Below are 27,646 nucleotides of genomic sequence, written 5' to 3'. Positions count from 1 at the left end.
CTTTGTAGATTGAATAAGAAAAACTAGATCCATAAAGAATTCCCCATAGAGACTGGAAAGGTAAATAACGTTGATGTATAAAACTTTTTTGATAAAAGCTCATGATGATGAAAGAATGCGATAGTAATAGAAGTGATATATGTCCTCTATTTTAGAAAAATTAAGGAAAACTGTCCTAATAGTCTTGATGACCAGTGGGAGAAGTCACAAAACTAATCTCCGAGTACAGGTCTGCACCGGTGAGTGCAGAAATTAATTAACTGTGATATTCTGTTACAAGATTGTGAGCAAGTATGATTGATTGAAGTGTTGGTGGGGCACAGTAGGGATTGAAGCACTTATGGATTATAAATGTTATAAGAAAATTATAGAAGATTATGTTGAATAAATGGATAAATAAGCTCACTGTAAAGAACTACTAAGAGGGTGGTATATAGAGATAAAGAATGATGCAGTATAGAACTGATACAGCCGGATGTATATGCTTATTTGTTTATTGTCTTATTTGTTTATAGGTCTGACATGTAACAGATGGTTTTAACTATATGAAATAAGGAGAATAAACTCAATGTCCTGAAGAAGGTGGTCCCAATAAAATACACCACCGAAACGCGTCGACACATAATTAAGTGTTGTTAAATTGGGCAAGAGTCAGTAGCAAATTATAGACAGGAAAAACTATACTTGTGCTATATGCTGGCTACAAATCAAGCCTGATTAATACAGGAATGACATAGTGTATTGTCTTTATATTGTCTCCTTTTTACTTTATATGTATGTTTTTATGTTGTTTTTATATTTCATACAATAACTGTGTATTATAAATTTATTTGTGAAATTGCTTAAGGTCATTTGATTGAACAAACAGAAGAATAAATCTATATGATTTTATTATCTACAAGTGCTTCACTTGTGTCCAATTTAAAAATTGTGTGTATGAATGATAAAATGATAGTGTGAGAAATTGAATCTGCCCGTTATTCAAAGGAAAAATCTTTTTCTTAACTGGAAGGTTTTATAGAACAGACCAGTGAAACCGTCTTGGCCAGGGGACTTGAATAGTTCAGGCAGTCTAAAGAGGAGACCACCTCTGCTATTTGAGTGGGTGCCTCCAGTGACTCCTCCTGTTGCAAGTTCAGGTGGGGTATTGGAGTCCCGAAGATACTCATGAGTATCGTCAACCTGGAGGTCCTGGGCTTCATAAATGGCGTTATACTAATCCCTGAAAGTTGATGATACACCCTCCTCATCAGTGGTTTTGGTGCCCCCGGGGTTAAAATTGCACCCTCTCTGTCTGACGCTTATCTCTGAGCTTATGAGCAAGCAGTCTTCCACACCATAATTGAGTGGTCTCAGGCTTCCGCCAGACCCTCGGGGTTCCCGTCCTCTTATGAATGGCCTCCAGTTTCCTCACTCGTCCCTCCAGATCCCTACTCTTATCCAGCTCCTGCCTCTTATCCTTAAGTAGCCTGTTGTCGACTGCCGAGGTGACTAAGCTCCCCTCTTACCACTGCATTCAATGTCTCGCATAGCGTGGTGATAGTGGTGCTCAGAGCATCATTAATCTCTAAAAAGTTAAATATGACACCTGTAAGTTTTGGGGCTAAGTTCTGCTGGTGTAGTAGGCTATCTTGTATTCTCTAAGGGGTGGCCCACTGTTGGTGTGCATTGACCCGCAGGGTGAGAGTAAGGGCAGCATAATCTGACAGAGCTCTAGGCTCGATCCCTGAGCTCTGTAGACAGTGTTGGTATTCCCAGGAAGTAATCGATCCTGCATTGTGGGCAGGGGAGTAGTAAATGTAGTCCCAAGTATGGGGGCTGGGCCAATCTTCACAAGTCCCTCAACCTTCCCTCTTGCAACCACCTCTCACCTCCGTCAGAGAGAACTCCTATCTGCCCAAGCATTGTCCAGATGTATCCTACTCTTTGTTTAACACTAAGTAAGGTCCTCTCTAAATGAGACTGATTGGTCGGTGGAATTCAATGTCTCTAGTATTGCTTGTTTCAGGAATCGCTCCTGGTTGTCATTTTGTGATAGACCGAAGCGGTAGTTGAGAGTCTCCCTACTTGCATGCATTATGTCAGAAGCCTCCCCTGGATTTCTGCAATTTTGTCTCCTATGGATCCTTTAAAAAAATGGGAGAACGGTAGAGCCACTCCCACTGTCTTAGTAGGATTGGAGGAGCAGTATTGGCTCAGGTAGTGGAATGATTTCATCCGATGCCATTCTCTGGGCATGCGGTGCATCTCTTGGAGGAGGCAGATGGTCCCCCCCTCCCCCCCCCCCCCCCCCCCCCTTCTGCTCTAGGTAGTATAGTACCGCTTCCTGCTTAAGAGTTGTTTAGCCCTCGAACATTGAGGGAAAGAATGTTCAAGGTAGTATGTGTGAGGTTGAGAGTGAGTGTACGGGAGTGTCTGCTGCCAGGCAAAGGTTGCTGAACAGTGCAGCTTGAGTGTCATTGGCAGTGTTCAGCTGGGACCCCCTTTAGCTAGTTTCGGGACATTCCATATCTCCCGCCGTGCTATCAAGCACCACTTGTCTCTCCATGGCCATAGTTTTGCCATCTGTGGCAGAGGCCCACAGGTGACCTCCCAACTCTGCACTAGGAGCTCCTTTCCTGAGGCCGATGAGCCCGTGGGGAAGCCTCCCTGTCAGCTTCCTCTGGGATATATAAGAGTTGGCAGGCGTCCAGTAGGGTTTTGAGCTGGTGCAAGGCATCGTCCCAGCGGAAGATTAGGTGAAATGGGTGACCGTCCCTAAGGTTCTGCATTTCTGTAATGTCAGGGCTGAGAGGTCTTGGTACAGTGCTATTTCGTGGCCGATGACCAGCACTGGATGTGCAGCTCTGTTTGAGCAGGATGCTTTCTTCGAGTTGGAAGTCGTGGGCACATGAGGATGTCTGGGGGATGGCCCCCTGCAGCATTAGGGTGCCCAGCTCTATGTACCCTGTCCAACTTTTGGCTAGCCCCCCCCCCCCCCCCCCCACCCTCACCCATACTCCCCTGGTGTGTCCAAGATGTGGTAGAAGAGGGCCTGTACATAATCCTTTGCCTCTGTGGCCTCAGAACCCTGTAGCACTCCTCGTATGTTATTCCTGCAGGAGTGAATCTCAAGGTCTTTATCATTGACCTGTAGCGGTGCCTGTTGATTCTGTAGGCGCAGGACTTTTTGTTGCAGATGTTCAGCCTCGTGCTGTCTTACCGTCTCAAGTGTGGACACCCTGTCACCCATCTCGGCTAGGTTATGCTTGACATGTTTGAGGTCTTGCAAGTGTTTGCGCTTAACTTATTGGATACTCTCACGTTGAGAAGTGAAGAGGACCTCCATGAATGTCCTAGTTAGCAGGTCCTCCTTGTCTCCGCCCTCCTCGTCTCTGCCCTCTGTTGCAGTCGGTTGCAGCTGGGATTGAAGTCCATCTCTGGTCAGGACCCCTGAGGCGCTTGCGCGCATGTCCTTATCAAGTGTTATTTTAGGTCGAGCCTGGGCAGCACATGCGCTTGCTCTGAAAGGCATGCTGTATTGAGGTAGAGACTTGAAGCTCCACCCACTCTCCGGCTTGTCATTGTCCACTGTAAACTGTGGCTGTTCATTGGTCAAAAGGCTTAGTAGTCCCGCCTTAGTACTGCCTTAGTACCGCCTTGTCTCATTTTGTAACATCCCATGGCGACACACCCTGTTACTGTGTTTTTGCTTGGTAGGCTTTAATTACAGCCTCTGAGCACTATTTTCTCAAATAGCTGTGTCAAGCCACGCTCTCTCCTAACACTTTTGCACGCATTTGTAATGCAATAGGTCTTGCATTTAAGAGTTTAAGCTATTGGATTTCCCAATGAAAATTCCTTTTATTTATCCGTATAAAAACAACACCTGAATAAAATGCAATGTCATTTACAATGCCAATAGCTCAAAGTCTCATAAATGCGTGACCTATTGCACTGCAAATGCTTGTCTTTCCTTGCGCTGTTGCCTTAGTGCACCTCCAAACTCAGGGCCCAGCACAACGTTCGTCTCGGTGCACCCAGAGGGGAGCTGCCACATCTCAATCTAGTGGAGGGGTCAGCTCACCCCACATCCCTGCACAGCTAGATTTTCCTCCTGTGTGCGGAACACTATGCGGGGCAGGCAGGTGGGCGGGCTGCCAGTGAGTCCCCCACAGGCCACCTCCATGAATTTAAGGAGCGGTGCTCCTTCCTGCTCTCCGCGCAGCTAGTGAATTTCAGTTGGGGAGGCAGCGACTCCCCTCCAGTCTCAGTGGGCTGCCCCTGGCTTTCAGTCCTACCCATGGGCAGACCTCTGTGCAATGAAGGAGGTGCGGTCTTCTCTGGATGGGTGCTCTTCCCCTCCCCAGATGATCCTGTATTGAGGGGGCAGGTGCTTTCACTGCGCAGAAGGCCAAAATGAATGTGTGAGTCTCAGCAGACCGCCTCCCATGTGCAGTGCTGTCCTCATGCCAATGCACCCGAGTGCACCATCCGTTCGAGAAAAGGACGCATTCCTCACTAGGCGCCCGACCAGCTGCAGTGGGTACCCTCAGGCAGGCGGCTTGTCGCTGCTCTGATCTCGGGGGTGAGGGGATCTAGAGTAGTCCTCCTCTTATCTGCTCTTGGTGGGTTCTTAACATTCAGCCACCGTTGCCATTTTGGTTGAGTCGTTTGGAGGACACGGTCACTTGATCACTCGCAAGTGAGCAAAGCCGCGAGCCCCCATAACTGTGGGCTTTGTCTGGGGAGGGGGGGGGGGGGAGTAGGTGCAGGGGGGTTTGGGAACCCACGTGGGAATTGGGTGTCTCCCGGTTTCGAGGGTTAGTGCGGCAGTTGGTGTTTGCAGCAGGCCTTCGGAGGAGCCGGACTAAGCGTCCTTCACAGCCACCATCTTGGCTCCGCCCTCCTTTTTTAGTTTTATTTTTTGTTTAGGGTAGCCACCTATCTTGGACTTCACAGACACGATTTCCTATGTACATTACAATCTAATGCATTCTGGGTTTTATAGCTTTGGTTTGCTTCCATTAGACCAATTACACTAACCAACCTAATATGAGCCATTTATTGGTTAAAAGCCTAACTGTACTAGAAATGGTGTCCACGTTGACATGGAAGCGAGGTGGTGAGCACTCCTAGTAGTACTTTAGCATGGACACATTTTCAGCAGAGCAGTGTTGGCAGTTCCAAGGGGAAAAACAATTTAATTTATCTTCCTGGTTTTATCTTCACTGTGTTTTTTGTTGGGTGGCAGCAGTTTCCTGCATGATGTAGAGGCTTCTATACACTGACTGGCATTTAGATTCCTATTTTTGGTATGAGAGGCACTCTTTCTTAGTTTACTGTAGACTCAGTTCCCTTGGTCTCTGCCATTGACAACCTTCAAGTGTTGCCTTAAAAGAGGCTTAATATCTTTTACACTGGGCACGTTGGGCTGAAAAGGTTTGGCAGTAAGAAGCTGCCAGGCTCTGTCTAATTTACTCAAAACCAATGTTCTTTCACAAAATATAGCTTCTCAACATCATGCTACAGTTTTGTGACGGTGATTGGAGCAGACATTTTGAAAAATAAATTGAATGTTCGTTTTGTGTGTGTGCAATTCAAGGAATGTGTGTTTTGTGTCTGGCTTAGTAGACGGGTTTTAACATTTTTCCAAGGTGGGCAAGGCTTTCTTTGAGAGAGCATCTGACCTGCATGTACCCCTTTGGTCTCTGCATAAAATACTAAGCACCACCAGGTGGTCTCATTGTCTGACTGGGTGATGTAAGAGGACGTCATTGGCTTGCATTAATGTTGCATGCTTGGATTGGTTGGAGGTTTGTATGACTCTCCCTTAGTGGTTGCAGTGAATGGACTTGTAGCAACACTCAATTGTTGATTGCCTCTTTCCTTGACTATGTGTTGTGAGCATAGTCACAATGATTTTAGTTTTCAGTCTCCGAGCGAAATGTATTGGAACTTTGGTCTCCAGATTCTTTTGCCCTTCCTTTTACATTATTTGCATTACAGCCCACTTCTCTGACATTCCCAGTCTGAAAGATATACTTTTTTCCCTAAGCCTGGGTAGCTCGTGCTTCAAACCTGGAAACTGGAAAGTGCTAGTATTCCTCACATCTGGGCCAATACCAATATGGGTATGACCTAATGACCAGGTGGCAAGTCAAAGTGCTTTTTTGTCACCCTTTCTGAGGTATCTTGCTTCCTCACTGTATAAGCTTCCACCTTTAATTGGTTGATTTGGGAATATTTTCCGAATGATCCCATGAAGGACGGAACTCTACATTCAGCAAGAAGGTGAAGTTGATCATCTTGAGGAAAGCAATCCTGTCCCATGTCCTGTTCCACTGGTAATCCCACATCTGCACCAGGGACAAATGCTCAGAGGAATGTGCCTGTAACAGGGGATTGTCCGATCCTCCCAATATGGCTGTTATTCTGGGGCACGGTTGCATGGAGACCCTGCCTCTAGCGTAGGCTGGGAGTGACTGTCACATGAGGGTGGCAAAGGCCAATGAGAAGGCAAGCATGGACTCTGAAAGGAGAGTTTAGAAAGGAGGCTTTGTGCAGGACATGGATGTCGGGAGTTGGATGGACACCGGAGTGACACTGGAGTAGAGAGCGGAGGCGTCACTCAGTACCAGTGGGACTGAAGCGGATGAAGAAACCGAGAGCAGTGGCCTGTCCACGGAAGAGGACGCGAGCGAGAGGAGGGGAGTCCCAAGACGGGTAGACGCCTGCATTACTGGAGTAGATACCACACTTAGACTAATCATCCCAGGGGGGAGAGTTGCTGGAGTCCCTACAGCTGCCGCCTGAGGCGAGGGCCATGGCACCAGGCAAATGTTGGTATACATGTGGAGAGAGTGGCAATAGCATGGGGTAGATAGCATGATCTCACTATTTGCCTGACTGCATACTGATGTTGGGGAAAAGGTCCTGGCGGAGTAAAGCACAAAAGGTTTTTAGAAACCACTACTGTACATGAGAGCTCAGTGAAGGCACTGTGGGTGACTGGTGATGGGTACCATTGGAGAAACTGCAAGGCAGTGTCTCAGTCTCTTTGTTATTTCTCCAAGGGCAACGCTGCTGATTAGAGACTGGAAGGACCGAGCAAGCCGGGAGAAGTGTGATCACCATAAAAGGGGCATAGAAGAAGAGTGAAGGAACTTTTATGGGTTTTGTTTGGAGGAACATATTAGCCTTCTTATCTCTTATACTTACCAAGGAAGGCTGACCATACGCTTATGCACAATAAAAACCCTTCTTTCTAACAGCCTGTGTCTCTTCTGTCTGAACCGGTTACATATGTTGTCAGAATTGACATTTTGAATCCCAGTAACCGGTTGCAGACATGACACAACCCATAACCATGGAAGATATGGTTAAGCATTTAGTGGAAAGACAACGGTATTTATAGCTGGTCCGTGTACACGATACCCAGACTGCATAGAAGGATAGGGAAAACATTAACTAAGCCCTCCAAAGACAGGCCAGCCTGATAGTAGACAACCAACAGGCTCATGACCAGGCGTTTCCCAAGCTGACTGACGCTTTAAGCAGTTCTAAGGTCCTCCCCAGTGTCCTCCGCTCTCTACTCCAGAAGTATCAGACCGGTGAGGACCCAGACTTTTTCTTTCCTAATTTTGAGAGGGTTGTAACCCCCGCCTCATGATTTCCAGAATGCTGGGGTCAGTATGTTTCTCCATTGCTCACAGGTGAGTTAGAGGGCCTACCAATCTGCCAACCCTTCCGAAACATACCCCATACCCCATACCCATAAATAAAGAAAATAATACTTGAAAGGCTGGGGCATGATAGCGAATACTACAGGCACAATTTCGCAAAGAGAAATGGATTCCTAGTGATAACCCTCATGTCTTTTATTACCGCATACAGGATCTTGTAAACAGATGATTAGCCCCTACTCCATTGAGGACATTAGAGATAAAATTTACCTTGAACAGTTTTTAGATGCCCTGCCAGGGTCCACGCGGGCCTGGATAATACATCACCTCAATATTACCATTAATGGGGCCATAGACTTAGCATGTGCTAATCACAGGTCCCTCTACTTTAGATCCACTCCTAGTCGGTCCCAAGTTCTTTACATCTCCTTCTGGAGGGTCCTTCCCAAGCCTTTTTTTAAAACCTCCAGTACAGCAGAAAACACCCAGTAGGCCTCCTTTAAAAGGAGGAGGACTTGGTCTGCAGTGCTTCCATTGTGCAGAGTGGGGTCACATAGTGCACTTTTGTCCCCTAAAGGCCCCACCCCCTGATCCCATGGAAGTGGCATTTTACATGGCTGTGTATTGTCTGTAGGAGGGAAGGACCATGCTTTCAAAAGAAAAGTGCCGGTGAACGGCAATCCAATGGAAGCCTTAATTGACTCCGGTAAACCACAAATGGGTTCCACCCAAGAATAAACTAATGGGTCAAAAGGTACCCATTACCTGTGTCCATGGAGACACTAAACTTTACCCCGTAGTACAAGTGGAAGTTCAGTGGGAAAAAGAGGCCGAAACCATCGGGGCTGGGGTCATTCCCAATATGGCAGAGGACGCAATCATTGAAACCGATCACTCCTACTTTTCATAGATGCTGTCCAGGGAGGAAGAAAGCACAAGCATTTGCAATGTAATCGTTCTCGCATTTGTGATTAGAGCTCTTGGCGTTGAAAATGACACTGTTTTTTTACTTTCATTTTTTTGTATTCAGTGGAGTGATATTTGGATAGCGCTATTGGCATTCGTATGACCTGGCGGCGTTGGAGAACTAGAAAATGGGAAATAGGCACTGAAGGAGGGGAGACCAAAAGAATATGCTGACTGGCTAGAAAAAGTAACAACACCCCGGAAAAAGCAAATTCCTAGGGAATGCAAGATTAAGTAAAGCATTTGAAATGGAAGCAGGAACATCTTGATTACCTTAACGCTTTTACACTTACTGTTCAGAAATCAGGGAGTGTTTTTTGTCTGAAAAGTTAAGGACATTACTACAGGGCCCGGAAGAAACCTGTTTCAATGTCCATTGCTTATATCCTTACAAAGTGCAAGCAGTATGGTTTACCACATCCCTGAACACAGAGCTGCGGCACACATTTTATAAACTAAAATAAGGAAAACAGCTGATAAGGATCACATTAAACGTTTTCCACTCTACGCATCGACCAGGTATTGCAGTACCTTCAGAAATGGTGCACTTACCCAACCGAGGAAAACAATGTTCAAAGATGAGAAAACAAAAGTAGCTCTTCACTGGCAACCTCCTGTAAAGTCGCGCTAATGTGTGTAGTTGTGAATAAAACCAATCTGGCCACTTTGCGACCACTCTGTCTTGCTTTATCTTGGGTTATTTTTTTTGTTCGTATTTTGAAACTTTTTTTTTTTTCTCTCTGCACTTTGGAATAGAAAATGTCAGAAAAAGACGAAATTTGCAGCCAAAGTTTTTTTTTTTTTTTTCTTTTTTTTTTTTTTTTTTATATCCAACTTTGTTTTTATTTAGAAAAAGAGGTGAGCTCAAAGTACACAGCTGTATGCCTACAACCATCCTGGCCGGCAGCGAACAAAGTCATGTCCCATTAAACAAAGGCCTTACAGCATAACATATCACATATATTCCCCTTCCAATTCTCTGCCTTCAGCGTATCGTACCCAGAGCGCCCGCCACCCCTTATCCTACCTAAAGCCGTGTACGCACCCGCTGGGGGGTCGGGTAAGGCAAGTGTAGCTGGTGTTGCACGGCAATCTCCGACACGGGTCCCGTAGCTGGGGGCCACCCAACCTCGGCACGCTAGTGCGTGCCGTAGGCCTGCTCAGTGCAGGTAGGTGCTACAGTCCGCGCCTGATCCATGCCGCGTGCGTATACAATGTGTTGGGTAGCTCATGTATGGTAGTGTAGTGTCCCGAGGTAAGCGCGTAAAGTTGGAAGGGGTTGGATGGAGGAGCGTCGCGCCACCGCGCTGGGTTACCAAGGCCCTATCACCGCACTTAACCTCTACACGTCCTGAAGACAGGACAAACTAGGTAAACAGAGGGCGGGGGGGATGAGGCGGGGGAGGGGGAGGGCGGCGGAGGAGGGGAAGCAGAATGGCAAGCGCCGTAGCGGGGTGGAAAGGAAAGTCTAGGACGCAACCTGTGGGGAAGCATGCCTGCACCGTGGGAGGATCCGACCCCGGCGAGCCCACCCGCAGCTAGGGACCCACCAACGTCGAGGGTGTCAACGCCACCGGCCGTGTGAGAACCTCGGAGCGCGTCAGGGAAATCTCGTCGTCAAACAGTTTCAAGGCCCGCAGTCTCGGCGGTTGCAATCGCGCGTGCTCTATCCTGCCCAAGTGGTCCACCAAGGGAGACCAGAGGGTCTTAAATCTAGTATCTCTAAACTGGAGGCGGGCTGTAAGCAGTTCCATCGCCAAAACCTGCCAAAGGCGGGCGAACCACACGTTGATGGACGGTGTCTCCGCCTTCTTCCAGTACACCGCCACCGTTTGTTTTGCAGCACCTAGCATATGAAGGCTCAGGTGCCAATCACGGCCTGTCATTGCCCGTCGCGACGTCGGCCGAAGGCCCAAAATAATCGTGAGGGGGTCCTCTGGCAGGGGGTAGCCCAGCACCCTCTTGATGTGGCTGAGGACTTCCTTCCAATAAGTAGTCAGACTCGGGCATGTCCACCAAATATGGATAAAGTCCCCTGGCGCCTGGGTACAGCGCCAGCACAGCGGGGACACCTTGGGGAACATCTTCTGCAGTCGGACAGGGGTGTAGTACCACTGGGTCATCACCTTGTAGGCCGATTCCTGTTGGGGGATGCTGCGGAAGGTTTTAGGGATATCGCTCCAGAGCCTTGTCCACTGGGCGGAATTAATCCCGGAGCCCGAAAGATTCTGCCATCGCTCTTGGTACGGGTGTAGGCCTGGCCGCTGGGAATGCTGGAGCACTTTATAGACTCGAGAGACTAGGCCCTTGTATGTGCCAAACGTGCGCGCTAAGTGCTCAAACTGGGTGAGAGGTCTCGTGGCCGCCTGCACCAGCGAGGAGCCCTGCACCCAATGCCGAAGCTGTGCGTATTGGAACTTGTCCCTGTCAGTCAGCCCAAAGTCCCTTTGGCATTGCTGGAAGGATTTGAAGGTCCCTCCCTCAAAAAGATCTCGGATCGTCCGGCAGCCACTTTCCGTCCAGTTCTCAAAGTATGGCGAGCGGCAGGCCGGCGGAAACTGGGGATTGCGAGCTAGAGGGGTGTGCGGTGAGGGGAAGGTGGTGAGGCCCCTGCGGACCGCCACCTTATCCCAGATCTCTAAGACCGTCTTAGTGGGGACCGCCATATACGCACTACGGTGACGCGCCGCCCGGGGCAGCCAAGCGTGATCCCAAATCGGGCGACAGGTAACTGCCCTGTCCATGTGGAACCAAATTTTCTCGCTTTCCCACGCCCCCCACTCCAGGACATATCGGAGGTGTGACGCCCAGTAGTAATCCAGTAAATTAGGACAAGCAAGGCCGCCTCTATCCCGAGGAAGCTTTAGGATTTTGTTAGAGAATCGCGGCTTCTTACCTCCCCAAATAAAGGAGATCAAGTCCCTTTGTAGCCCCTGGATGTAATGTTCCGGGATGGGAGTCGGCAGGGTCTGAAACAAGTAGAGAATCTTTGGCAGCACGGACATCTTAATTGCATTGAGGCGACCAAGCCAGGAAAGCGGCAGTGCCTTCCAGGTGCGCAAATCGTCCAGGACAGAGCGCCTGCACTCCGGCCAATTGGCCTGTGTCCAGTTGGCTAGGTCCGGCGTCAAGTTGAGACCAAGGTATCTCACGGAGTCGCTCGCCCATTGATATGGGGTGCTCGTCCGCAGCGCCGCCGCCTCCGCCTCCGGGATCGTGAGATTGAGCACCCAAGACTTGGTGTGGTTAATTTTAAGCCCGGAGGCCCGCTCGTAGGTGCGTAGCAGCGATTGCGCGGCTGGGAGCGAGGTTGAGGGCGCAGACAGCGTGAGGAGGAGGTCGTCAGCGAAGAGCGCAACCTTATGGTCACGTCCCCGAAGGGAGATGCCCTTGACATCCGGCGACTGGCGAATGAGAATAGCTAAGGGCTCCGCTACCAGGGCGAAGAGCAGAGGCGATAGGGGGCAACCCTGCCGCGTGCCCCTGCAGATGGGGAATGGCTGGGTAAGTTGGCCATTTACGCGCACCCGGGCCGCCGGGGCAGCGTACGGGGCCATGATGCGTGCTTCCATTTTGGGCCCAACCCCTACTTTCCGTAGAACCGCTCGAAGGAACTCCCAATCTACCCGGTCGAACGCTTTTTCAGCGTCTAGGGACAACAGGCAAGCCGGGATATCCCAATGCCTGGCCTTTCCCACTATGTGGGCAATGCGGCGAACATTGTCTGCCCCCTGGCGTTGGTGGATGAACCCCACCTGATCCGGATCCACGAGGTGTGGGAGGTGAACACTGAGCCGTTTGGCAAGGATTTTAGTATATAGTTTAAGATCTGTGTTCAACAGGGCTATGGGCCGGTATGAGGAGCAGAGGGTGTGGTCCTTCCCTGGTTTTGGGATGAGGGCAATCTCAGCCATCGCCATGTCCGGGGAGGGCCCTCCCGAATCTGCGAAAGAGTTAAAGAGACGAAGAAGGTAGGGTTGCAGCTGCGGCAAAAAGGCACGGAAGAACGCCACCGGTAGCCCATCCGGCCCAGGTGTCTTGCCTAGCGGAAGATCTCCCAGGGCTCCCGCTATTTCTTCCAGTGTAATGGGCTCCTCTAAGAGCTCAGAGTGATGTTTACTCAGCGGCTCCCATTCACATTTACCCAGAGTCTCTGTGATCAATGCAGGGTCCGGCGGGTCTCTCCTGTATAGGGAGGAATAGTATTCATGGAACGCCTGAAGTTTCGCTGCTTCAGTGGTCACCCATGCACCTCCCACCCCCTGTAGCTTCGCGATGTGGGCCCTGGCCGCCCTCGTGCGCAACCGCCGCGCTAGCACCGTTCCCACCTTATCCCCGCCGATGTAAAAGCGCTGCCGGAGCGCAAGGAGTGCCCGTTCCGCCTTATTCGTCCTGTGTGCCCGTAACTGACCCCTAAGGACCGCCAGCCGCCGCTTATGGGCCGCCAATGGGCGGGTCTGGTCCATCTTCTCCAGCGTCTTGAGTTCGCGGGTGAGTCTGGTATCGTACAGTTGGGCCTCCCGTGTCCGCGCGGCAGCTATAGCCGTGAGGGTACCCCGTATCGTGGCCTTGAAAGCATCCCATAGGAGGGGGAGGGGAGTCTCCGGCAACTCGTTGTGCTCAAGTATTCCAATATGGCCGTCTTTATTTCCTCCCTGTCTACCGGATCCCGTAGGGCATGATCCGGGAACCGCCAGCGGCGTGGACCGGAGGTGCGAGTGGAGCGCTCGTGGAGTAACATCTCCACATGGGCATGATCGGAGACCGAAATGCTCGAGTGTGAAGCCGACATAGTGTCTGGGAGCAAAGAGTGGGAGACAAAGAGCATGTCGATGCGAGAGTAGGAGCGGTGTGCATGTGAGTAAAAGGTGAAATCCTTCAGCTCCGGGGAGTGATAACGCCACACATCTACCAAGGTCAAAGCAGTAAGGGATTTTTTCACAGTGGCCGACAGGGCCCCCACGCCATGGAAACCTCCCCCACAGCGATCTAGCTCCGCGTCCCAAACCAGGTTAAAGTCCCCCCCCCCCCACTATGAGGTCCGAGCCCACCGGGTCAAGATACTCCCGGATGACCCCGCGCAGGAAGGCGTCCTGCCCCTGATTGGGTGCATAAAGATTACATAGCGTAAGCCTACGGTGCCCCCTCGTGAGCTCCACCCTCAGGACCCGGCCCGCAGCGTCTCTACGCACCCGTGTGTCCCCATGACAGAATCCCGCCCGGCAGAAAATAGCAACCCCCGCTGTCTTAGTGGCCGCGGATGCCCAAAATCTATGAGGAAAGCGCGGATGGGCCATACGACCCACATCAGCCCGTAGAAGGTGCGTCTCCTGCAGAAATACTACGTCTGCACCCTGTTGGAGCAGGTACCTCCAGATCTGATGTCGTTTGCTAGGTGAGTTGAGCCCCTTCACGTTCAAAGAGACGACCTTCCAGGAGGGTACAGTAGTCATAGACATGGGTCAACATGTGCAGTTGTCCCCCCCGCCGCCCCCAGCCCCCCCATAGAGCCCCCCCGCCAGAGTAATGAGGGAGAAAGACGAAGAAACAGGGACAAACGAAAGAACCAGAGTCACGAAACGGCCAACAAGGACTATTCCAGTCTAGGGAGTGGCCAGGCACTTCGGCACAGGCTATCCCAGAGATGTCACTCTCCCAGGAATAGTGGTGGGGGTCCGTCGGCACTGCCGCCATTCTCCAAGTTAGAAGGAGCCCCGGGCCGCCGCCCGGCATCAGGGGCTGTAACAGCGATCACAGCGAGAGGGCCACAATCTCCTCCCCCACCAACAGCCGGTAGCCCCAGAGCGGGCCATCTCGTTTTCTCAAGGAAGAAGGAGCCCGAGTTGCAGGCCCGGAAGTTCACTAGGGAGCGGGCTCCTGTGATCCCGCCGGCGATGATCCGGCCTCCAGGGACCGAATGTGGCGTATGATGTCTTGCTTGTCCCTCGAGGAGCGACTAGCAGCAGGGGAGGAAGAGCGCCCCGCCCGGCGCACCCTGGACCAGCTAGGCTTAAGCGAGGCACGAGGCCCCGCGGCACCGCGCACCGGGCTGGCCGGAGGGGAGTCCGGGATCTGGAGTAGCTGCGCGGCCTCCCTGTAGGACCGCAGCACCCGTCGTCTGGACTCCCAGTGGAAGATGAGGGCGAAGGGGTGTCCCCATTGATAGCGAATGTTGAGGTCTCGCAACTTGTCCGTAACCGGCCGGAAGGCCCGCCTGCGCCGGAGAGTCGTGGGGGCCAGGTCCTGGAACAGCTGGATCGTAGCCCCGTTGAATTTGATGTCCGTCCTGTCTCTGGTCGCCTTGATAATAGCCTCCTTTTCGACAAAGAAGTGGACCCGCGTCAGGATGTCGGGAATCAAACCTGGCCTCCCGGGTGGGCCTGACACTCTGTGGGCCCTGTCCAGAGTCGGCGGAGAGGCGTCATCATCCCCCCGGAGTTCATGCAGGAGGTCCGCCACAAAGGTCATGATGTCTGCCCCCTCCGCGCCAATCGGGACGCCCCGAATGCGAATGTTGTTGCGGCGCCCCCTATTTTCCAGGTCCTCCTGCCTGATCTGCAGCTCAACATTCTGCTCCTCCAGGGCCGCTATCCTCTGCCACAGGCGTTCCTGGTCCTCCGAGCGAGCGTCCAGGGTCTTCATGTCGTCGACCCTGTCTCCAAGCTCCCCCACATCTTTCCGGAGCTCCTTGACGCAGGCCTGGACCTCCGTGCGCAGCGAGCCGATTTCGGACTTGAGGTCCTGCATGAAGAGCGCCATGAAGGACTGTGTCACTGGCTCCGCCGACCCACCAGCCCCTACCGTCTGCGAGCCCGTCGGCGCCCCTCCAGGCTTACTCCAAAGGTCCTTCACTGTGGCATCTTTCGTGGGCGCCGATGAGTCTTTTCCCGGCTTGGTGCGCGTCATTATGCAGTTATACGCCGCCTCTACAGGGAGACCCCAGCCGCAGGTCGGCCCGTCCACTCAGCGCCCCCGGAGGGCCAGCCAGCGCCGAGGGGTGCACAAGCCAGGCCGAGTCGCGTCCCGCGTAGGGCTGTCCCACACTCCAAGTCGCGGGCCCTATCGCAGCGCCGCAGCGGATGTGTCTCAGGTGCAGCAGTTGACCAAGTCCTCGCGGCCCACACCGATATGATTCGCCCTCAGGGCACGGACGCCGCCAGGTCGCCGGGCCCACCAGACTCCGACCTAGGGCCCTCCCCACTCTCGCAGGCAGCGAACAGCACAGCGTCCGGTGCTCCGAGGAGCGCGTTTTCCCCGCAGCTCAACAACCACTTAGGGGGGGTCCGGCAGCCAAGCAGTCCCACTGTCCCAAGACCCGCTGACGCCGCACCGCTCAGCCCCGCTCGTCCTTAGTGTCCAGCAGGGGGGGCGAGCCAGTATCCAGGGCCAAGTCCGGCTCTCAGGCCCACGGCCACAACCCGCGAGGATCGACCAGCCAGGCCGCCTCCGGTCCGGGGCTCAAATTCAGGGCCGTAGTAACATCCCCCGCTCTAGGCCTCCAAGCGCTCCCACCGCAGCCGCCGCCACCACGAGGACAGCGCTCCCAGGGGTACTCCAGCGCCCGGGCCCACCGCCGCCAGGGCTCCCCCCGCTGCCTCAGGCTTTCCGCCCCCTCTGGTGTCAGGGCGAGCCGCCCCGCGGGCCGATGCCTCCCGCCGACCTCCTCACCTCAGGCGGAGTCCAGCGCAGCAGAGTCCAGCGCTCGCTTGCAGAGGCCGCAGCTTCAGCGGTGCAGGGACCCAAAATGGCGGCCTCGCCCACCGGAGCAGACGTCCCAGCGCCTCTGTCCTCAGCCGGTACCAGGGAGTCTCGGCCCCCGCTCTCCGACACCTCCGATCACTCCCAGGCCGGCCAAACAGCTCTCTCGGCAGGCTCAAGATCCCGGGCAGTCCGCGGGACCCAGCAGTGTTCCCAAGCGCAGATCGCGCAAGATGGCGGCCGTCTCCTCCGCGCCCGGGAGCGCCCAGCGTCCAGCCTCCGGTGCCGCCAGTCGCGCTCCCCGAGCCCGCCACACTAGGCAGCGGCAGCCCCCTCCAGTTCCGCCAGCCTCTCGCACCAAGGGGAGGCCGTATACCGGCCGTTGAAGTGCCTTAGAAAGCTCGTTTTAGCCGGCGGCAGCCCGGAGCTCCAGCAGCCCGCGTCCTACTCCATGCTCGGCTTGGCCACGCCCCCTTTTTTTTTTCTTTTTTGGATCGATTTCACAGGGTAACAAATAAAGGAAAGAAATGGTTTGAGCCGTTTGTTGAATTCATGCTTTTCAGCAAGTGAGGAGCGAGACAGAGAGAACGAGAGACGGAATAAGAGGAAATAAAGAGGGGGGGCAGCTGTCAGCTGGAGAGTAGGAGAAGGGAACACTGTAGGGAGGTAGGTGGTGTGAGATGAGTGTGGTGAGGGGGAGGAAGATGGGATTCGTCCTATTCAGAATGGGGCCCCTACACCATGGTGAGGCAGATAAATCCATGCGATCGGTTGGATTTATTGCAAGTGGACCAAAGACGAGCCAAGGAGCAAACCTAATGCCATCAGCTAAGCACTGAATCGCGTTACAGTTGAAAACATAAAGCACTTCGCCCGTGAAACGCACGCTGTGCTGATGCACAAGCCGAGGAGCAAACCTAATGCCGGCAGCTAAGCACGGAATCAAGTTGCCATCCAAAACGTGAAGCGGGCACCGTGCTGATACAAGAATGGAGGGAAACTAACCAAAAAAAAGTGCTCAGAAAGGAACATACAAAAAAAAAGTAAGACCACACGTAATGGGGGCTGTCGGATGGGAGAGTCCGCTAACCCCAAAAGGCTGAAATATTTAAGCATATCCACCAAACAAAAGCAGGCATTTAGGAAGGGCACTTACAGGAGGCAATAAAAAAGATGGGAGGTGCTTTAAGCGCATATTCTGGATACAGTATGCCTTGCAGAGCAGTGCATGCACTGCCTAGGCTTGACCTAAAAAAGGAGACCGAGGTAGTTAAAAGAGGCGCCCTTCCAAAGTGAGGATATAGAGTGAGGCAAGGAAGCAGAAGAAAACCCGGGCAGAGAAACGCTGTGGTAAGCAGTCATTTCATGGGGAATGGAGTTGTAACCCCTATATGTTTTCTTATTCCACAGGTCAGTTTGGAGAGGCACACCCTAGTTTCAGAGCTGCTCAACGGGATGATAGTAACCTTTGTCAAGCCTAGACTCAAGCTGGTGTGGGAGCCCTGGAAAAGTTAGGACCCCATTTTTTTGTGAAAAGAGGGTTGTTGTATCAGTCAATCAATCAGGGTGACACAAGGAATGTACAACTGTTTGTTCCCTTGTGCTTCAGACAACAGGTCCTATACTTGGCTTATAACCAGGTAGGGGGTGGTCATTGTGGCCATGAAAAAATGGAAAGCTTTTTTTTTTTAAATATTTTTATTTGCATTTTTGTTTTTTTCCTTATCACAAACACAAAATAAGAACAACCAAACAGACAGGTCAGCACTGGTCAGCACACCCACTTTGCTTATCGGCCACCCCCTCTCCCCCTTCATACGAGGAGCCCGTTCAATAATTGCTCTGCTGATTGTACCATCATCCTTATTGTTCACATCCGCCCATGCTCCTGGGCTACTCATACCTTCCGTAAACCGTGCAGGACCCCCCTCTCAGCCACCGTTCTAGAGACCCCCCCCCCTCCATGCCATGATATTTCCTCCATCGGGACCATACCCTGCGAAATTTCTTGGGACATCCCCGCGCCTTGTATGTAACCCTTTCTGCTGCCATGTATAGGTCGAGACCCCTCCTCCATTCCTCCAGTCGAGATGGCGTGGGCGCTCCCCAGTATTTCGCCACGTCCCTCTTCGCCACCACAAGGGCCAGAACCAAGAAGGTCAGCAGTGGGCGAGTGAGGTCTACATCGTTCGTCATGCCCAGTAACACCAGTTTGGGATCCTCCTGTAGTGGAACCTCTAGCACGTTACCTAATTCCCCCAGGATCCCTCGCCAATACTTCTGAATCTGTGGGCACTTCCAGAGTATGTGATAGAAGTCCCCCCCCTTCCCTTCCGCATCTCAGACAAGTCGTGTCCCCTATCCTTCCCATTTTGTACAATCTTAGTCTGTCAAAATAGGTCCTATGCAGGATATTAAATTGTATCAGCCGCAGCCGAGACTTGATCGCCACTTCTCGTGGATGTATGAGAACTGTGTTCCAATCCACATCATCCATCTCACCCACTTCTGTCTCACAGGTTACTTTAAGCGCCCCCAGAGTGTCGGGCATGTTGTTCATGAGGGTCCGATATGTGAGGGACAACGCTCTCTCTATCCTGTGTTCCTGCAGCAGGCGCCCCTCCAGGGGTGCGTATTCCGGGAGTGAGGCCGTCTGCAGCCCTCCCGCCCTCCATGCATGCTTCAGCTGAGCATATTTGTAATACTGCGTGGAGAGTAAGCCAAATTCCGTCCTAAGTACCGAGAAGGACTTCAGTTCCCCCCTCACTAGCACGTCCCCCAACGTCGACACCCCAATGGTATCCCAGTGTTTGAACCCTCTCAACTTATTCAGTTCCGGTAACCACGCGCAGTGCCATAGAGGCGTTTGTCTAGTCCATTTCCGATCCCATCCAATCTCCCGGTTCGCCCTTTTCCATATCGCCAGGGTGAGTCTCGTTGCCATCAGTAGCCGTCCCGTACCTTTACCACCATAGAGATAGTGATTGTATGAGTGTGCGCTCATGGCGAACCGCTCTAAAGCATACGTTGGGTGCATGGCTGGGGCATGGAACCAGTCGTTAATGGACACTAGGTGTTCCGCCTAATAGTAGGCCTCAGCGTTGGGCAGCGAGATCCCCCCGCTATATTGGTGCCGCTGCAGGGTCTTTAGCGCCACCCTGGGTTGCTTGCCTAACCAGAGGAAGCTACGGACCTCCGAGTCGATCTCCCGGAAGACCCTTCTGGGAACTGGATAATATTCATTTTGGAACGCGTACAGGAACCTGGGTAGCGTCATCCTCTTAAACATGGCTGCGCGCCCCAGTATCGTAAGCGGCAGCCGTCGCCATCTGTGCGCGTCCTCTACAAAGTTGTTAAGAACCCTTCCGACATTCTTACTATAAGAGACGCTCTGGTCAAGCGTTAGGAACACTCCAAGGTAATGAAACCCTTCCTTCGTTGTCTGGAGCCTGTCCGGGAGACACGGCCAGTGCTCCCGCCCCCCTGGATCGTACAATACCGACTTGTGCCAGTTAACCCTATATCCCGAGTGGGCACCGTACCAGCTCCGAAAAGATTATCGGGATCGTCGTGTCCGGGTGGGTAACATAGAAAAGGACATCATCCGCGTAAAGGGATATTTTTTCCTCCATCTCGTCTTGTTGTCCCTTTCGAAAACCCCTAATCCCTGGGTGTTGTCTGACTAGTGCCGCCAGTACCTCAATTGTCATTGTGAAAAGCAGGGGGGACAAGGGGCACCCCTGCCGTGTACCCCTACAGATAGGGAAATCCCCGGAAGTGACCCCATTTACTCTCACTCGTGCCCTTGGGTCCGTATACAGCAGTCGCGCCCACTGGCGGAAGACGGGTCCGAAGCCCATGCGCCCCAGGACCCCTTCCAGGAAGGGCCAATGTACCGCATCGAATGCCTTCTCTGCGTCCAGGGAGAGAAACCAGTGGGGATCCTGCCTGCCGCTCACCGCCTGCAGCCAGTTATGCGATCTCCGTAAATTCAGTCTCGTCGCTCTGCTTGGGAGAAAGCCCGTCTGGTCCAGGTGAACCAAACCTGGGAGCACCTTCCGCAGCCTGAGGACCAGCACCGTCGCCAATAGTTTCACTTCAGTGTTAAGTAGGGATATCGGGCGATATGAGGTGCACTCCTCCGTCTGCCTCCCCTCTTTGAAGATCGGGATGATCGTGGCCAATCGCAGATCCGGGGGGAGGCTCCCCTCTTTTCGCGGCCCCTCAAATAAAGCCAGCAAATTGCGAGCCAAAAGATCAGCCGTTTTTTTTTTTAAAGAATTCCGCCGGGAACCCGTTCGGGCCCGGTGCTTTCCCCACCCGCAGCTTGGCCAGCGCCTTTTTTACCTCGTTCAACGTGAGGGGAGCCTCCAGCTCTTTGAGGTCTCCGTCCGCGAGCACTGGTAGGTCCAGATCCGCCATGTACTGCAGTGCGTCATCTGGCGTGCCCAGGTCCCGTGCTGCATAGAATGCCCGAAAGTGCACCGCGAATGCCTCCGAAATCGGAGCATCGGAACGCACAAGATTCCCCTGCGCACCTCTCGCCTGCTCTATCCTCCTCGCGTCCCTCTCCTTTCTACTTAACCACGCCAGTAGCTTGCCTGACTTATCTCCGATGTCATATAGACGATGGAGCGTTGCCATCGCCTGTTTTTTGGCTTCTCCCGTGGCAAGTTCTCTATATTGCCGTTGAACATCGAGCAACCGTCGGAGTGTCTCCCGTGCCTTACCAACGAGATATTCCCTCTCCAGCTGAACTATGTGATGTTCCAGTGTCTGCAGTTCTCTCTGCTTTTCCCTATTCTCCTCTGCAATCCTATCCCGGACCCTACCCCTCATGACCGCCTTCATGGATTCCCAGAAGGTCACCGGCGACGACACCGAGCCCTCATTTTTGGCTAAGCAGACTTTAACATCCGCTCGTATGCCCTTCAGTACCTTCGAGTTCTGCAGGTCCCATGCTGATACTCGCCAATATCCCTGTCCCCGTATCCGGTGTCCCATTGTCACCAGAAGGGGGGGGGGGGGAGTGATCTGATAAACCTCTCGCTTTATGCTCGGCTAGAGCCCCCTTAGTCAGCATGTGTCGAGCCATGAAGATTTAATCCAGTCTGGAATACACCTTGTGGGCACCAGAGAAAAATGAATAATCTCGCCGTTCCGGGTGTAACCATCTCCATAAATCTGTCAAACCTATAGCCTCAATCATGGTGGCAAGGGCAGTAGAAAGCTATTTCTTGAGACTTTTTTATTGGCCTGGCGTCTACTCAGGCATTCATAGATCTTGCCCATCTTGTGAGCGCTGACAGCTAGTTAACCCTGCTCACACACTGAAAGCACATTTACATCCTCTCTATAATTGAGTTGCCTTTAACTAGGTTGGGTATGGACTCGGTCAGTCCACTAATAACATCCTCAACAGGCTACCAGTATATACTGGTATTAGTCGATTACACCTCACGATATCCGATGGCTATTCTGCTTACCAGTAGGTCAACTCCAGTAGAACGATGATGTATTCAGCCCAGATCTGTGACTGGGGGTGAGTGTCTGAAAAGTTTCATCGCTCCGTTCATCATCTCCTTGTGTTTGCTTTGTTCAACCCCAGTAGTTGCAAGGGCTTAGGTGAACTTCTTACCCCAAGAGTTGTTGACAGACCAAGGGACCCCCTTTATATCCGAACTGATGTCACCAGTCTGAAAAACTCTAGGCATAAGGCGAATAACCTTGATCTACCATCCTCAAACAGACAACTTGTTTGACCTTAAAAAGGTTGTGAGTCAGGAAGTGATTGGGATAAGAAACTACCCCAGGTTCTCTTGCAATTCGATGCCATGTCCCCTTCTCCTCGCTATTCTCCCCCATTTGAGTTAGTGTTTGGGAAGCAAGGCATTGCAACTGAACAGTGGGAAGATGATGATGATAAAACCATTTTAGGCTATGCCACACAGTAGCAAAATGACGAACAAACCCTTTGGCGAAAGAGTAAGGGACAATCTGGGAAAAACCCGAACAAAACAAAAAGTTTTCTATGACAGAGCCATGTCTCAGGGAATTTACTCCCGGAGACAAAGTCCTCCTATTGCTACCATCCTCCGAAAACAGACTAAATGGAAGGGCCTCTGTTCTGTTCTGTCCAAAGCAGTGCTTAATTTGTAAAGTAATAAATGCTAATGCCCTGACCAGGAGGCCGCTGCAGTTTGCACCACCCATCGTCCTTGTCATTGCTGCCAAAAGAACTACTAACCATCTCTCTCGTCTGTAAGTTCGACAGTTCAGATCACTCCAGGCCAGGTCCCCAAAACTAAATCAGTGGCTGGAGAGGCAGGTATTAGTCATTTTTAATGTATATTATAGTCACAAAACACCTTGGTCTGCTAATCTCTAAATTAGATGAGCAGCACTACCATGTGACACACTGTCCTAAGTGCGGTGTTGACAATCAAGTGCCGGTGCTGAGCACTGGAAAGCACATGCTCAAATTAAGCACTGATCCAAAGTAATGCTCCCCCCCCCCCCCCCCCCGGACTGGAAGAACAGACCTATTTATAACAAACTCACATCCCTTAGGAATTAGTTTTCCTCTCATGACCAACTAAAACAAACAAATAATCATAAAACCTGGAGGCCACGTTGACGCCACCCAACATGAGCAGTTCGAGACCCTACAAGATGCTTACAAAAACATTTTTTCCAGAAAACCATGAAGTACCACTCTAATGCAACACAACTTTGTGGTAGAACCAGCCAAGATCTTCAGATTGCAGCCTTATAGAATTCCAGAAGCACGTAGACCAGCCACAGAAAAAGCAATGAATGCTTTGCTTAGAGATGATTTAATTGAACCCTACAACAGTGCTTGGTGTTCTCCCATTGTGATGGTTCCAAACCCAATGGTACTCTTCGATTCTGGATCAACTTACTCCAGCTCAATAGTGTACCCAAATTCGACACTTACCCTATGCCTAGAGTTGATGAAATGATCGAACTGTTAGGTTAAGCCAAATACTGAACTATGCTAGACCTAACTAAAGGCTACTGGTAAATACCACTCACAGATGCTGCAAAGGAAACCAGCATTGGCATAGCCAATACCTCTCGCCTTTGGGACCTTATAAGTGTTTAGCCATGCAACAGTTGATGTTGTTGCACCATGGATATTGTGCTGGGTAAATAAACACTTATGTTGAGCTCTCATTACAATCAAATATTGGGAAGGAATACTCAAGGTACTGAGCAGTCTTATCGACAGCAGAAATGTTCTCCTTGAGAACGCCAACTTTATTTACCCCCAAGGAATCGCATATATTAACTTATAGGGAACAAATGATTATAAACTGCTTGTGTGGATCACAAAGATTACTGGAGTTAACATAATGACAAGAAAACTTCCAGAACTTCAGTATAAGTACAAAGAACACTTTTTTCTTATTTCGTTAAAGCCTTCAGAACATCTGAGAAAAGTCTATTCTAACGATTGGCCGTTTTAAGTAGAGATTCCGAATTTATTAAAGTTTTTCTGTTCAACGCACATAAAGCACCCACATACAGGAGAAAACAAGTAATAGGAATATTTTGAAGCATTCATTTTCATAAGAATTACTTCCGAACATCATAGACTGATACACACATTAAAATCTCAGCAGCAGGTCCCTGGCCCTGAGTGATGCTGTAGTGGCGCTATGGGGTCTTTGCCGGAGCTATACCGCGTGCTGTGCGGGGTATCGGGTGAGCTTACGTTTCCAGCAGCCCCTTGGGTCGGAGGAGGCTGGGCTAAAAGTGACAGCTGGGTTAAGCCAGCGCGAGGGCAGAAGCAGACCCTCTGTGCCCACCCCATACTGTATACAATGCGGGCCCCATACAAGCAGAACAGCCACTGCCCCCACTTCATGTATAGCCACAGTCCCCCCCCCCCCCCCACCACCAACTCCCTCTGAGGACCTTGACTTTATTAAGCCGAATCCCTTCATGCAGACCACCCTTCATTCAACCCCTTGCGCCCAGCACTCGCCTCCCGTGCTATCAATCAATCAAGAAATTTGTATAGCGCGCTACTCACCCGGAGGGTCTCAAGGCGCTGGGGGGGGGGGGAGGGAGGCGGAGGTCTGCTACTGCTCGAACAGTCAGGTCTTGAGTTGCTTCCTGAAGGAGAGGTAGTCTTGGGTCAGACGAAGGTGGATGGGGAGGGAGTTCCACGTCTTGGCTGCCAGGTAGGAGAAGGATCTTCCTCCCATGGTGGCTTTTCGGATGCGTGGAACGGCGGCGAAGGCGTGGCTGGTCGATCGTAGCTGACGGGTGGGAGTGTAGAACGTCAGGCGGTTGTTGAGGTACCTGGGGCCCAGGTCGTGGAGGGCCTTGTGTGCGTGGGTGGAGAGTCGGAACGTGATTCTCTTGCTGACGGGGAGCCAGTGGAGGTCTCTCAGGTGTCCGGAGATGTGGCTGTGTCGGGGGATGTCCAGGATGAGTCGTGCGGAGGCGTTCTGGATTCGTTGGAGTCTTTTCTGAAGTTTGGTTGTGGTTCCGGTGTAGAGGGTGTTCCCGTAGTCCAGTCGGCTGGTGACGAGGGCCTGGGTGACCGTCTTCCTGGTTTCGGTGGGGATCCAACGGAAGATCTTACGGAGCATGTGTAGGATGTTGAAACATGATGATGAGACGGCGTTGACTTGTCTGGTCATCGAGAGTGAGGAGTCCAGGATGAATCCCAGGTTGCGTGCGTGGTCCGTTGCTTTGGGTGCGCTGCCAAGGGCCGGGGGCCACCATGAGTCGTCCCATACAGAGGGTGAAGATCCGAGGATGAGGACTTCCGTCTTGTCTGAGTTCAGTTTCAGGTGGCTGTTCATCATCCATTCGGCTACGTCTTTCATCCCTTCGTGTAGGTTGGTTCTGGCGGTGGCTGGGTCGTTGGTGAGGGAGAGGATCAGCTGGGTGTCGTCGGCGTAGGAGATGATGTTGAGGTTGTGTTGGCGTGTGATGGCCGCGAGGGGGCTCATGTAGACGTTGAAGAGGGTGGGGCTGAGTGATGATCCTTGTGGTACGCCGCAGATGACTTCGGTGGCCTCGGATCTGAACGGGGGAGGCGGACTCTCTGGGTTCTTCCTGCGAGGAACGAGATGATCCATTCTAGAGCCTTCTCTTGGATTCCGATGTTGCTGAGGCGCTGCACTAGGGTGCGGTGGCAGACCGTGTCGAACGCTGCGGAGAGGTCCAGGAGGATGAGAGCCGCTGTTTCCCCGTTGTTGAGCAGGGCTCGGATGTCGTCAGTGGCTGCGATGAGGGCGGTCTCGGTGCTGTGGTTGGCTCGGAAGCCGGACTGCGAGTGGTCGAGGGATCCGTTCGTCTCGAGGAAGGCGGCGAGCTGTCTGTTGACGGTCTTCTCGATGACTTTGGCAGGAAACGGAAGGAGCGAGATGGGGCGGTAGTTCTTGAGGTCGGTGGGGTCTGCTGATGGCTTCTTCAGGAGGGCGCTGAGTTCGGCGTGCTTCCAGCTCTCTGGGAAGGTGGCGGTGTTGAAGGAGCAGTTGATGATTGTGAGAAGTTGGCCTGATGTATGATGTCACTAGTTCTAGTGTACACCTTGTATCAGTCCATACAACCCTTATGGTGATTGGTTGTAAAGTCAACCTTATAGACCAGCTATCCTAGTGGTAGCATGGACAAGAGCAGTCTTAGGCTAAACTCTGAATGGCATGTGAAGCCAGCTGTGATACCATATATAATCCCTTGAATACCAAATGAAAGGACACCACAACAGATATATATATAACATAAAGTGTACTTATTCTAGTCAAACCCTCAGCACTCTTTGAGATTCGAGGTAAGTACAACACAGTCTTATTTAAGCATACATTAAGTCACACAGGTAAGTAATACAGTTAGGCCCTAGGGGCCACGCAAACCATATACTAAAGAAGTGGTATAAGGACCACTGTCACGGAAATAGAATAGGCCTAGGCCTAGGGAATCGCTGGGGCTACACTACACTACCAACAGTTAGGAAGTGGGAGGCCCACGGGATTCAGGTGCAGAGTGGAAACACTCACGCGTAATGCGTATAGTCGATAGAAATAGTACAGTTTTGAAATAAGCAGTTTAAGGACACTTCTGAAGCAACTAGAGAGTCAAGACTCGGAAACTAGACCCTAGGATAGTGACTACCCTTGTGAGCACTGAAGTACCCAAGTTACCTAGCCCACAGGCTGCGGGTGCATAGGTGTGAACTTGCGTCGGGTTTCGTCGTGGACTTCTATGGATGCCTGAAGGAAAGTTGCTGACAGGCAGTCAGTGCAGAGTGTCCGGTGGATCCCAAGGCCGGGATCAAGAAGGAAGGGTACCTGCAAGCAGAAGGGACAGAGTCAAGGTCACTAGCCAGTGACCACGTGGAACCAGGAAGGAACCAGGCGATGTCGTGAAGATTGCAGGTGAAGGGTGAAGCTTGTCGCTGCAGCCACGGGTACCAGGAGACGTTTAGGACGACCAGGACCAGGAGGCGAGCTGTCCCACGAAGGCTCTTGCTGTCGGCGGCGTCGAAGTCGAACTAGGACTCACCAAGCCTTAGCAAGTGGAACCCACGAAGAACGGAGGACTTGCTTCTGGTGCAGACCAGGAAGGTCTGGGGTGCTTCTCTTTTGCAAAGAAGCGGGAGCCAGTCTGGAGGAGCCAAACCAGCGGTGAAGATTTCAAGGTGTGTCGTCACAAAGGCCGCTAGCCAACAGGCAAGCAACCGGACAGACGCGGCAAGCAGGAAAATGCAGAAGGGCCCCACGCAGGACTCGTGGAGTGTGGGGGGCTGATCTTCGGTGCAGATGGTGCTTGGGGTTGGGGCTTCTCAATCCCCGGTGCACAACTTCGAGGGTGCCTCAGAAGCTGCGCTGGAAGATACTCGCCACTTTTCCCAGGTAGCCGGTCCCACGTCTCTCGTCGCCTCCACGGATCTCAGCTCGGATGTAGATCAGGGTCGGAGAAGTCTGGAAGTCAAGGCTTTGGTCAGGCTCTGCAGTCGGTCCCTCGTAGAACTTCAGCAAAGCAAAGGGTAAGTCTCTTGATGGTGCCTGTTCGCACAGGGTAGCCACTCCTTGGCCACAAGGGAGATTCTTCAGTCTTCTTCTTTCGTCGAATGTCGAAGGTCCAGAGTTTCTGTTCAAGTTGCAGGTTCAGGATAATCTAATCTCCTGGGGCCCAGCTACCACTCTTATACTAATCTGGGGGGCTGGGTTGCCTGCTAGGTCACGCCTTATGGGTGGGACCTGGGAGGGGGGTGGTTACACCCCCTTCCCTTTGTCCAGTTTCACGCCAGGACTGGGGCTGGAGTGCCCCAGCAC

At 52.1% G+C, this 27,646-nt stretch overlaps 1 protein-coding gene across 4 annotated transcripts in view; it reads left to right on the top strand.

Moving 5' to 3' along the window:
• BCL2L13 (BCL2 like 13) overlaps positions 1 to 27,646 on the top strand; it is a 425,050-nt gene that overhangs the window by 77,083 nt on the left and 320,321 nt on the right. The window contains exons 3-4 of one of the 4 annotated variants that reach the window (XM_085652165.1): positions 9 to 60; positions 156 to 239. The exons of 2 other annotated variants lie outside the window; for them this stretch is intronic. The gene's annotated coding sequence lies outside the window, so the exon portion shown is untranslated. The remainder of the gene's footprint in view (positions 1 to 8; positions 61 to 155; positions 240 to 27,646) is intronic. One more of the 4 variants, XM_085652166.1, reaches the window with a different exon arrangement.

This window comes from Triturus cristatus, chromosome 4_1, assembly GCF_964204655.1.
Source record: "Triturus cristatus chromosome 4_1, aTriCri1.1, whole genome shotgun sequence".
In the NCBI taxonomy this organism is placed as follows: Eukaryota; Metazoa; Chordata; class Amphibia; order Caudata; family Salamandridae; genus Triturus; species Triturus cristatus.
The sequence above is the reverse complement of the archived record's forward strand: the minus strand, read 5'-3'. Positions and strand labels throughout refer to the sequence as shown.